The sequence below is a fragment of the Arvicanthis niloticus genome, chromosome 18 (genome assembly GCF_011762505.2).
Source record: "Arvicanthis niloticus isolate mArvNil1 chromosome 18, mArvNil1.pat.X, whole genome shotgun sequence".
Taxonomy (NCBI): Eukaryota; Metazoa; Chordata; class Mammalia; order Rodentia; family Muridae; genus Arvicanthis; species Arvicanthis niloticus.
In genome coordinates, this window is record NC_047675.1 from 9,850,886 (window position 1) to 9,862,421 (window position 11,536).

The 11,536-nt window shown below is 36.2% G+C and overlaps 1 pseudogene; it reads left to right on the top strand.

The window, feature by feature from the left end:
* The first annotated feature begins 442 nt into the window (after positions 1 to 442).
* LOC117723450 (60 kDa heat shock protein, mitochondrial pseudogene) lies at positions 443 to 9,496 on the top strand (annotated as a pseudogene).
* Positions 9,497 to 11,536: the final 2,040 nt, after the last annotated feature.

Genomic DNA, 11,536 nt, shown 5'->3' on the forward strand with positions numbered 1-11,536 from the left:
GACCCAGTAGAGATCACTAATTCAAACTCATTTTTCTCAAAATGACTGGCTGTGGGTGTCTGCTACCATAGAAAAATCTCCTCTCTCTCTCTCTCTCTCTCTCTCTCTCTATATATATATATATATATATATATATATATATATATATATATTCAATTCTACCCTAGGTCTCTGGCTATCCAGGCATTATAGGGCATCGGCCCTCTTTCATGGCTTGAGTTCAGTTTTAATCAGACATTGGTTGTCCAGTCCCACAAGTTCTGTGTCCCCATTGCCTCAGCGCATCTTCCGTAGAGGAAAGATTATAGGTTGAGGGTTTTGTGGCTGGGAGGCTATACAGGTGTCTCTTTCAGTAATATATAAAATACTTTCCCATGCCAAAGGGACTAGAATGTAGGGATGAAGCCTTCATGCAGACACTAGCTCTCCCTCTCTACACTCGATGACCTGTGTAGATGCTGTCCTTCGCAATGGAGTCCCACTTTCAGTTTTTAGGGAGCTATTCTTTGTCTTAGCATCAGCCAGGTTTGTTGAGGGATTTCCACAACCCATCCCTCTTGGCTAACAACTCAACCAAATGCAACCCACTCCCACTTCTAGAAGACTTGAAAAACATGGCATGGCAAAATAATGGCTAGTTTAAACTCTGTGTCTCCCATTACTAGGAGTTTTTACTAGGTGCACCCTTAAAGAGTCTAGGAAATTTCCACTGCACTAGGTTTTCACCCCCAAGTACCCCTGAATTCTAGCCGTTTCTCCCTACACTATCTCCCTCTACCTCTCCCGGTGTTCATCTGATTCCTCCCACTTCCATCCCTACTAGACCTCCTTTTCCACTCCTGAGATTTATTTTATTTCCCTTTCCGAAGAGATCCATGCATCCTGCCTAGAGCCATTTTTTAACCTAATCTCTCTGAGTCTGTGGATTATAGCATACTTATCATTTACTTAATAGCTAATATCCATTTATAAGCTAATTATCACCATGTTTGTCTTTCTTGGTATAGATTACCTCAATCAGGATGATTTTTTCTAGTTCTATCCACTTGCCTGAAAATCTCATTATGTCATTTTTAACAGCTGATTAATACTCCATGGTGTAAATCTACTTCCATTTCTTTATTCATTTTTCAGTTGAAAGACATCTAGGTTATTTTCAACTTCTGACTATTCTGAACAAACATAGTCAAAATCGTTGAGCAAGTATCTTCTGGTAGGTTAGAACATTCTCTAGGTATATGCCCAAAGAATGGTATATCTGGGTTTTAAAGTAGATCAATTTTCAATTTTGGGGGGAACCATCATATTGATTTCCATAGTAGTTGTACAAGTTTGTACTCACACTAGCAATGAAGGAGCATTCCCCTTATTCCATATTGTCTCCAACATTACTTGTCACTTGCATTTTTTTTTTTTAGTCATCCTGACAGGTGTAAGATAGAATTGCAAAGTAGTTTTGATTTTCATTTCCCTGATGGCTACAGATGCTAAACATTTCTTTAAGTGTTTCTCCACCACCTGAGGTCTCTTTGTTGAGAATTCTCTGTTTAGATCTGTAACCCACTTTTTAGTTGGGTTATTTGTTTATTTGATGTCAAGTTTCTTAAGTTCTTTATATAATTTGGATATTAGACCTCTATTGGATTTGTAGTTGGTACAAGATCTTTTCTCATTCTGTAGGCTGCCACTTTGTCTAATGGATGGTGTTCTATCAGTTTCATGAGGTTCCGTTTATTAATTGTTGATCTTAGAGCCTCTTTTATCCATGTTCTGTTCGGGAAGTCATCTCCTACACCAATGTGTTCAAAATGATTCCCATTTTCTCTCCTACCAGGTTTTCACTCTGAAATCATGTCTGTCCCTTTGAATTTCTGTGCTATGATAACTTCTTATTGAGCTGAATTTCTTTTACCAATGAACTCTGTGTCTATAGAATGAGGTTGGATAAGTATATTAGTGGGCAGGGGAGTATTCAACACTATTAGAGAAAATTGAATTATACTTCTGACAATACTATAAATCTCCCAGCTGTAATTTTCAACATGAAAAGTTTATATCAAAATATAGTACATAAAATTTTACTATTTTTGTTGTGTCATGAATTAATTTTTAAAATATAATTGGAATCTATGCATAATCTAACATTTCTAATATTGAACACTATAATAAGATGTTTGTTCCTACAGAAATGGGAGATTTGTTTAATGTTATTTAATCACCATTTTAGATGAAATTTAGATGAAATAGTTATTTAATCACCATTTTAGATGAAATTTCAGTTGGAGTCTTTTTGTGAACATACCTAGAACATTCTTTATTTTGTATATAATCCTAAAATAAACACACTAGATATTGATTCTAGAGATATGCACAATATGAATGTAAAATAAGCTATTATTAGATCACCACACTGCTTTCCTATGTCAAACAAGTGCTTTCCCTATTGCTTGGTTTTTACTTTTAAATCAAGTCAATATTGCCTATTGAAGGCAAATAAGAAAAAGGTGTTTATTTCCTTTAAAATAGCTTTAAAATTCTGGATCCCTTAGGTAAAATGCTATTAGTAATAATTACAAATTTATTCTTAGTCTTTGAGAGATAAGGTTTATCATAATTTTGTATAAAAACTTGCTTTTTCTGTTATCTCATTTAATATAAAGAAAATCCTCTTATCATATCTCTACAAAATAAGTAGAAATGCCCTGAAATATCTTATGTTGTGTTTAAATAGATACTTTTTTAAAAATGTAGTTCAAATACTCAACAAATTCAAGAAACACTTTTGATACCTTTGAAAGAAATGCAAGTCAAGTCCAAAATAAGACATCATCTTACTCCAGTTATGATGATTTTTACTGAAGAGAAAATCCACAGATGGTATAAACATGTGGATATTAGGACACTTTAATACTTGTACAGTAGTGGCTACATTTTGAAGCATTTTGGACAACACTCTGGTTAAGCAACAGGAATTAGAACTCCAGTGTGATCCAGCTATTCCACTTCCAATATGTATTCCAAGGAAATGAATTCATCACATCCAAGAGATATGAACATCCGTTTCCTCATCGCACTATTCACAGTATGTATAATGTGAAATCAGATACCTATCTTCAGGTAAATAAATGATGAAAAGGTAGTATATGTGTGTATGGTCGAATACTATTCATCCACAGAAAGGAGAATCCTATCATTAACAGAGAAAAGGGTGGAAATGTAGGGCATTTTTAAAAAGTGAAATGTATGTGGGTGCTCTTGCAGGACCTCATAAAATTGAAAAGCTTCTGTAAGGCAAAGGATATTGTCAATAAAATGAAATAGCAACCAACAGTTTGGGAAAAGATCTTTACCAATCCTACATCCAATAGAGGGCTAATATCCAAGATATACAAAGAACTCAAGAAATTAGACTCCAGACAACCAAATAACCCTTTCAAAAAATGGGGTACAGAGCTAAACAAAGAATTCTCAACTGAGGAAACTCAAATGGCAGAGAAGCACCTCAAGAAATGCTCAACATCCTTAGTCATCAGGAAAATGCAAATCAAAACAACCCTGAGATACCACCTCAAACCAAGCACAATGGCTAAGATCAAAAACTCAGGTGATAGTAGATGCTGGCAAGGATGTGGAGAAAGAGGAACACTCCTCCATTGTTGGTGGGTTTGTAAGCTGGTACAACCACTCTGGAAATCAGTATGGCAGTTCCTCAGAAATTTGAACATAGCGTTACCTGAGGATCCAGCTATACCACTCCTGGGCATATACCCAGAAGATGCTCCAACATATAACAAGGACATATGCTCCACTATGTTCATAGCAGCCTTATTTATAATAGCCAGAAGCTGAAAAGAACCCAGATGTTCTTCAACAGAAGAATGAATACAAAAAATGTGGTACATTTACACAATGGAGTATTACTCAGCTATTAAAAATAAATTCAAGAAATTCTTAGGTAAATGGATAGAACTAGAAATTATCATCCTGAGTGAGGTAACCCAATCACAAAAGAACACACCTGGTATTTACTTACTGTTAAGAGGATGTTAGCCCAAAAGCTTGGAATAGCCAAGACTGAACACACAGACCACATGAAGCTCATGAAGAAGAAAGACCAAGTATGGATGCCTCAGTCCTACTGAGAAGGAGTAACAAAAATACTCAAGGGAGCAAATATGGAAACAAAGTGTGGGACAGAAACTGAAGGAGGAGTCATCTGGAGACCATTCCTTCTGGGTCTCCATCCCAGGTACAGTCACCAAAGGTAGACACTGATGTGGATGGCTGGAAGTGCATGCTGACAAGAGCCTGATATAGCTGTCTCCTTAGCGGTCTGCCAAAGGTTGACACATTTAGAGGCCAATGCTCACAGTTAACCACTGATCTGATCAAGGGGTTCCCAATGGAGAAGTTAGAGAGAAGACTGAAGGAGCAGAAAGGGTTTGTGGCCCCATGAGGAGAGCAACAATACCAACCAACCAGAGCTCCCTAAGGTCTAAACCACCAGCCTGGGAGCACATAGGGAGGGACCCATGACTCCATCTGTACATGAAGGGGAGGATGGCCTTGTCAGGCATAGGTGGGAGAGGAGATTCTTGGTTCCCTGAAAGATGAACACTGAGTGGGGAAGGGATTTGAGGGTGGGGAGGTGGGAGTTGGGGGGTAGGTATGGGCACATCCTCATAGAAGCATGAGGAGGGGAGATGGGATAGGAGGTTCCTGGGTGGTGGGAGGAAGGGGATAAAATCTGAAATGTAAATATAATATCCAATAAAAAATAAAATAAAAAATTAAAAAAAATAAAAAATTAAAAATGTGAAATGACTCAGGTACATACATGTAAATATCACATATAGTCTTTCATATGAAGATCTTTTGAAAAGTGAATTGGAATATATGATAATGATTAGATGTGGGAAAATTAGCCTCAGCTTATGTGTGTTTGGACAATATTTACTAACATAACACAGTGGCAGTAATGAGGAGCACAGTCATAGTTCACAGTAGCCTGTTACATATTTTATGAATAACTATAAGGGAAGAGTTTGAAGACTCAGAATCAAGACATAATATACACTTACATTAAAATAGCATACTGTATCTATAAATGTGGACAATTATATATGTTAATCAAAATTTTAACCTTAAAATGAAATATTCACTGCCCTGATTTGATAACTTCATATTGTATACATATATCAAACTACTGTAGTTTGCTTCATAAATTAAGATAGTCAAAAAAGCTAAAAATATCTGCTTGCCTAGAAGAGAAAATTATATTTAATATGGAATTTTAATGAATGGAGAGTTATAAATTTCTGTTAACTTTTTTCTTTTAGGATGTTCTTTACATATTATTATATCATAGCTTATAGAAGCAATTAATCTATGTGTGTGTTTTGAAAACTTATTATATTAACAGTTTGGGTTATCATTTAATCAAAATAACTCTAATTGATAGAATAAACTTTTATCATCTTTGATCTGTCCAAATTGATAAGGAAAATGTCCTGGTTCCTTCAGCCAGGTAGCAAAAAATATTATCTTCATCATTATTATTAATATTAATTTTTTCAATAACAAGCCAAATACACAGAGTTGAAATTATTTTTACTTGTGTAATGGTAGCCTGAGATGAATTCATGTCTAAAAGTTCACCCACAGTGTGTTGCATGCTATTGTTCTAAGGGGTTACGTGGTTTCAGTATTCCAATGAGATGCTGAAATTCATTACTTGACCACAAATGTCAGCATCTGGGCCATGAAATAAGATAAGAAACATTCATCTGGGACCAGTACAAACCTTGTATTATATGATGTTTCCTGGAAACATTATTAAAAGGACTCTATTCACTGCAGATATGGCACCAATGACAAATAAAAGAAAGGATTCTACCGAAGTAAAATTTGATAACTTAATGAAGTTAATGGTGCTGTTTATAGGGGTCTGAACAAAGGGATACTCACAGAAACATAAAGGAGTCACTGGCAGCTGTTTTGCTGAAAAATACATCCCTGCTTGGATAAGGACTCATGAGAACAAAAACCCTGGCATTCTTTACAGGTATGAGCATTTCCTCTTTCCCAGCAGTCTTTACTACTAATTAAACCCAGGGGAGGCAGAAGCTTTGTGAATTTTGTATGTTTCAGGAACTTCCTGAGCCTTATGTGTTATGTACTTTCTAAGTCTTAAAAAGTTTTCTTCCAGGATAGAAATTTGTTTACTTTGAGGATATTGTTAAGCACATTTGGGGATCACTTTAGAATAAATATATACTCAAACTAGTCTCTGAATTGATTAGGTTCATTTCAACAAACAACTATTGAGCATATTTTATATACTTGGCACTATACTAGGATCTTGGACTCAAGAGTAAGCAGGTTATCAGTTAGAATACATTCATAGTTTTGTAGACAAGGCAAATGAGGCAACTATATAGTTTTACTATTATGAAGTCACTAGATCAAATAGGAAATATATTTAACTGTTACTTAATAAGAAGAAGGGATAAAGAAAAAGCTTTCTGAAAGATAGTGAAGATATATACTCAAAGATATATAAAAATCAATTACAGGAGCTAACACAATGTTCTCACTCCAAATTTTCATAGATTATATAGTGGTTAAATATGTGCTTATGTCTACAGTACTTACATTTATATTTATGTCTCTATGTATCTCTATCCATATCTATTTGTAATCTATCATCTACTTATCTATCCAAATTACAAAACGGCTTAACAAAGGTAGCCAGAATTCATCAAGAAACTGTGATGGGGTCATATAGTTGGCTTATTGGGTAAAGGCATTTGTTACAGAGACCAATGACCTAAGTTCAAGTCACATGATATAAGAGAAAAACTGACAAGCTATGCTCCAACCCTCACACTGATGCCATGCATGCAAGACACCCCTAGCAAATAAATAGATATAAAATATTTAAAGAAAACTATTGTGGTGAACTTAAAATACCTCTTGCTTCAAAAACAATATGGTAATCTAACACCAGAGATGTCACTGGGTATTCTTAATTTCCCATGTCCTTTAAAGACTCTGCGTGTGTGTGTGTGTGTGTGTGTGTGTGTGTGTGTGTGTGTAGGATAGTTTATAGTTGGTCTTCAATTGCAGATAAAAATGTGGATTTTTAAAATGAAAATAACCAATTTATATTTATTTATTCATGAGATTTTTAAAGAGGCAAGAAGAAGTACTTGGCAAGTTAAAAACATGTATGTATGTGTGCATGCACACATCCCAAATGACACAACTCAATTTGCATCGAATTTATTAAGTCAAGTCAATTTTACGGACATTTGGTCAAGAGCTTAATTTCATTTGATCTTCCACCTGGTAAGCTTCATTTCCCACTGTGTTTCCCTGCAATTTATTTTAACAGGTTTGGACATCATTAGCAAAGGAAATAGCATCACCAAAGTTGTATGATGTAGATCTTCGAGACACATCAAAGAGATAACAATCAAACTCACATAATGAGTTATTGAGTCACATGATCAAATATAGTGGATACACACTCTGCTGATGAAGACTGAAGATACTACCTGCCAAGCTTGTCTTTGTATATATTTGTAACTCATGTCTGTAGGCTTCTTTCACCACAGATACCTAAGGAGAGTTGTATCCTTTGGGCATTGGTACAAGCAAGTTATACCTGCTTTTAAGAACTAGTCGTTAAATTTCAGAAATATGTTTTACTTTATTTAGATTTTAGATATTTGTAGAAATAAAAATATGCATCCTCTCAACAACTGTGCCATAAGTCAATTATTTGCTAAATATCACCAAGGGATGCATACTTATGTAGGGCTCCATCTCTGCTGTTCAGTGTGTTCACTGACAATGCCACTAAGGAATTAGTGTAGTAGTGTCTCTATAAAATTACAACAGCCATGTAGCCCAGCTGTACCAGTCCTGGGTATCTACCCAGTTTTTTTGGTGGGGATAGGAAGCAGGAAGAGGATGGAGGACTGAGGAGGGAGTCAAATAAAGCTATTTTTGAAATGTCATGATGAATCCAGCTTACCTGCATAAGCTAATAAAGAAATTTTCTTTACTCACTATTGAACACCTGCCTTATTATGTGTGCTTCCACTTCAAAGAAATGTTTTGAAAACCCACAATCCCTTGCTAGATCAGATCTCCACTAGAAAGTCCCAGGCAGCATTAGCTACTCATCTCACTCAAAAGATGTAAAATTTGGTGTGGATGCCTGAGTCTTAAATGTTTCAGGCTGACGATCTTTCAGTTAATGTCATCACTGTTACAATGGTACCAAAGGGAAGATGTGGTGACAGTTGCAAATCAATTGATTTAAAGGAAAAGTATAAAAGTATCAGAGCTAACTTCTTCAAGATGTTTGCTATTAGGATGGATGAAACTGGAGTAGCACCACAACTGTTTCTGTCCAGGCATGCTCAGCGGCCAAGGAGGGCCATGAGAAGAGTACCAAAAGTGCTAATCCAGTGGAAAGCATGCAAAGTGTGATGCTGGCTGTTGATGCTGTAATCACTAAATTTAAAAAGTTTGTAAGCCTGTGATAATCTGGACAGAAATTTCTCAGGTTGCTACAATTTCTGCAAATGGAGACAAAGATATTGGAAACATCATTTCTGATGCAGTAACAACAACCAAAACCCCTGGAAGAAAAAGCATCTTTACAGTTAACTATGGGAAAAAACCCTTATATTATGAATTAGAAATTATTGAAGGGATGAAGTTTGATAGATGGTATATTTTCCATATTAATATATCAAAAGCTAAAAAAATGTAAATTCCAAGATGCCCATGTCCTGCTGAGTAAAAAGAAATTTTCTAATGTGCAGTCCATTGTAGCTGCTCTTGACAATGTCAGTGTTCAGAATTGGAAGAAAGCCCTTGGTAATGATTGCTGGAGATGTTGATGCAGGAGCTCTAAAATCACTGGTTTGAACAAACTAAAAGTTGATCAGAATTCTACCATCTGTGGACAATAGGAAGAACTAACTTGAAAATATGGCTGCTGTTATTGGCGGTGCAGGATTTGGTGAAAGCATGATTAAATATAAATCTTGAAGACATTCAAGTTCATGAGTTTAAGGTTATTGTCACCAAAGATGATGTCCTGCTTTTGAAAAGAAAATGTGAAAAATCTCAAATTGAGAAATATATTGAATAAATCACATATCACAAGTAGTGCCTATGCAGAAGAAAAGCTGAAGGGAATCTGGGCTAAGCTTTAGATGGATCAGCCGTGCTGAAGGCTGAAGGGAAAAATTATACCTAGTGAACGAGAAGAGAGAGTGAAGAGTCATAAATGTCCTCAATGCTATGAGGACAGCTGTTCAAAATGTCCTAGAGTATATCCTATCCCAGCCTTGGACCCATTAAAGCCTGCTAATGAAGATCAGAAAATTCATATAGAAGTTATACAAAACCACTCAAACTTCCTGGAGTGACTATTGCTAAGAGAACAGGTGTGGAAAGGACCTTTGAAAGTTGAGAAAAGTCTGCAGAGCCAGACGTCAGTTACATTGCTGTGCTCAGAGATTTTGTGAACCCAGTGTGAAAAGGGAACACTGATTCCAAAAAGGCTGTACTAACCGATGTGCGGCCTTTCTGTTATCTATAGCAGAAGCTGTAGTGGTAGGAAGTCTTACTGAAGACAAGGACCCAGGGATCGGGATGAATGGAGGGATGGGAGGGGTAGAGAAAATAACCCATTCTAACTCCTAAAGTACTGCTTTGCCTTTATCAGTGAACTGTGCACTCCTCAAGGCAGGCTCCTCATCACTAGCTTAAAAGAAGTCACCCAAAGAAAATGATTGAAGTAAAGGCTTGCTCATCTACTATATCCATGAGTTACTGCTTTCAGTTAGAGGGGAAAAGAAAAGGAAATTGAAAATTATTTTTGCCGGAGAAAAGAATGTTAATGCTTTGAAGAGTGTTTTAATTTAATGTAATCTATTTATAAAATGATGCCTAGTTTTATTTCAAATAAAGCCTATATTCTTCATTGTATAACTCTGTGAATTTTAATTTCAAAATGAACAATACTATCCTAAAAATTAAAACAGAGTGAAAACTCTAGTTCACTTATTTCCTGCACTTAATCAAATCTAACTTTAAAAGGTTTGGCATGTGGGCTGGGGTGGTGGCAAAATATGCAAATGAGCATGACCCCTGAGAACCTGAGTTCAAATCCCAGGTCATTATCATCTAAAAAGTTGGTTATGGCCATATGCATCTGTAAAGTCAACTCTATGAAAAATGAACTAGACAGATTTGCTGGTGTCCGGTATAGTTCTAGGCTCAGTAAAAAATTTCATCTTGAAGTAAAGTGAAGAATGACAGAATAGGACATCTGATAGCTTCTTCTATCCTCCGCATATAAAGGGCTGCAAGTATGCTGTCATATTTTTCTGTTAGCATGACACAAGTTAGAGTTATATCTGCATGAAGGAGACTTGGCTGAGAAAAAGTATCCACCATATTGCCTGTAGGCAAATCTCTAAGGTGTTTTCTTGATTGGTGGTTGCTGCTGGAGGGCCCAATCCACTGTTGGTGGACACCCGTGAGCTGTTGTCCTGAGTGGTATAAGGAAGCAGCAGGTTGAACAGGTCATGAGGAGTAAAACAATAAGCAGGCACTCCATGGCTCCTGCTTCAGCGTCTGCCTCCAGGCTCCTGCCTTGAGTTTCTGCTCTGACTTCCCCAAGTAAAGGATCATGACCTGAGAGTTGTAAGCTGAAATAAACCATGGTGTTTATCACCGCAACAGAAACCTTTATTAAAACACATACTACACCTGTGTATATATACCACACATAGTATATGCATACAAGGTAGACATACAAACAAAAGCACAGATGCAAAAATAAACACACATATACACATCAAAACTAAACAAAACACCAGGTTGCTGAATCAAGTTAAAACTGAACTTTGGAGTGAGAGAGAATATTGCAAACAAAGTACTTTTTTTTTTTTGTATTTTGCAAACAAAAATTGCAATTTTTCTACTTGTGTATGAACTTAACTTACCAAACAAAAGGCCACTCACTTCATCCATTAAGAAAGTAAGCATGTAAGTCCCGGGTAAATTGTGTCAAGTCAATGAAATAACACAAATGATATTCTCGGCATATAAGAGCTAGTTACTAAGTGAGGATTACCGCACATATTTTTAATAAGCGAGTTTTGAAAAAAGTAAGGTATCAGTTAGTGCTTCTTATTTAAAGGTGACAGGCCAGGGACCCAAACTCTTACACTATTCTTCGCTCTGAGCATGAGCTGCTCACAACCTATGTCCCAGGCAGAAAGGCTAACTACGCTGTGAGTGTGTGATAGCCATGTCCACTCCGTTTTTCATTATTGCTTTCGGTGCCTAGTGTCTCCATTATAAAATCATTGTAATTCTTCATTAACATTCCTCTGAGCAGAACCAATGCATAATTATAGTGACAGCATCAATTTGGGACAGGGGGTGGTCATATCTAACATGTATAACAATGAAACCTACTAATGTGCTTTGTGGTTATGTA